Raw genomic sequence first — 1,025 nt, forward strand, 5'->3', positions numbered from 1 at the left:
TCGCAATGCTTTCCCTTTCCTCTGCCCATCTGATACTTCAGAAAACCACTTTCCTGATCTCCTCTGAGGAAATGGGGCTGTTGGCGTTGAAATGAAAATGATAGGAGAGGAAACGAAAGCTGGATTTGCAGAAGCAGTTCTCTGGGTGAGAAGCATCAGAAAGTAGAGAGGCTGAGAGCCTGGGCAACACTGATTGCCTTTGTCACTTCCTGTGTGACCTAGGCAAGTTATTTAAGGTCACCGAGCCTCAGTTTTGTCATTATTTTGTTTTGTTTTTAAGGTTTTATTTATCTCTGTGTGTGCCTGAGTGTGTGCCATGTGCACCAGGGGGAGGCAGGAAAAGGGCATCAGATCACGGGAACTGGGGTCATAGTGAGCTATCCGATGTGGGTGCTTGCGATTGAATCTGGGTCCTCTGCAAGACTAGCAAGCAGTCTTAACTGCCGAGCTGTTGCGCCTGTCCCTCTCCTCCATTTTAAAGAATGATCTGTTTTATGTGTACTCATGTTTGTCTGCATGTATTGTATGTGTACCATTTGCATACTTGGTACCCTTGGAGGTCAGAAAAGGATGTTGGGTTGGGCGGTGTTGGTACACGCCTTTAATCCCAGCACTTGGGAGGCAGAGGCAGGTGGATCTCTGTGAGTTTGAGGCCAGCCTGGTCTACAGAGTGAGTACAGGTTCCTGTCTCAGAAAAACAAAAAACAAAAACAAAAAGAAAAGGGTGTTAGATATCCTGGAACCGCTCTATAGGTGCTGGGAACCAAACCTAGGTCCTCAGGAAGAGCAGCCAGTGCTCTTAACTGCTGAGACATCTCTCTAGCTCCTGCTTTTTGTTGTTGCTGTTGTTGTTGTTTTGGTTTTTGTTTGCTTTGTTTTTTGTTTTTCAAGACAGGGTTTCTCTGTAGCTTTGGAGCCTCTCCTGGAACCTCTCTCTGTAGACTAGACTGGCCTTGAACTATCCACAGGCCTCTGCCTCTCAAGTATTGGGATTAAAGGTGTGTGCCACCACAGCCCAGCCTGTT

This window comes from Microtus ochrogaster, chromosome 10 (genome assembly GCF_000317375.1).
Source record: "Microtus ochrogaster isolate Prairie Vole_2 chromosome 10, MicOch1.0, whole genome shotgun sequence".
In the NCBI taxonomy this organism is placed as follows: Eukaryota; Metazoa; Chordata; class Mammalia; order Rodentia; family Cricetidae; genus Microtus; species Microtus ochrogaster.